The sequence below is a fragment of the Charadrius vociferus genome, unplaced genomic scaffold (assembly GCF_000708025.1).
Source record: "Charadrius vociferus isolate BGI_N301 unplaced genomic scaffold, ASM70802v2 scaffold113, whole genome shotgun sequence".
NCBI classification, from domain to species: Eukaryota; Metazoa; Chordata; class Aves; order Charadriiformes; family Charadriidae; genus Charadrius; species Charadrius vociferus.
This window is the reverse complement of record NW_009647755.1, coordinates 251,025-251,306: the sequence shown is the minus strand read 5'-3', so window position 1 is coordinate 251,306 and position 282 is coordinate 251,025.

Genomic DNA, 282 nt, shown 5'->3' with positions numbered 1-282 from the left:
CGCAACTACTTTCTGACCCTTAAGTATAACTCAAACTGACTATTTCGCTTATGCACGCTCTAAAGGAGCATCCCCTCCCGCTGGAAGGGCTGCAGCGCCCAGAACCGAAAGCGAAACTGTCTGACTGCCAAAGCTGAGAAACGCCAACAGTACACAACCGGCGAGCGCCCTGCGAGACCCGTCCTGCGCTCCGGCGGTAACCTGACGGCGTTCCCGGTAGGATGCACAGCGAAAGGCGTGGTTTCGAGCCGCGGGTTTCAACCGGTGTCGTGCCAGCAGCCG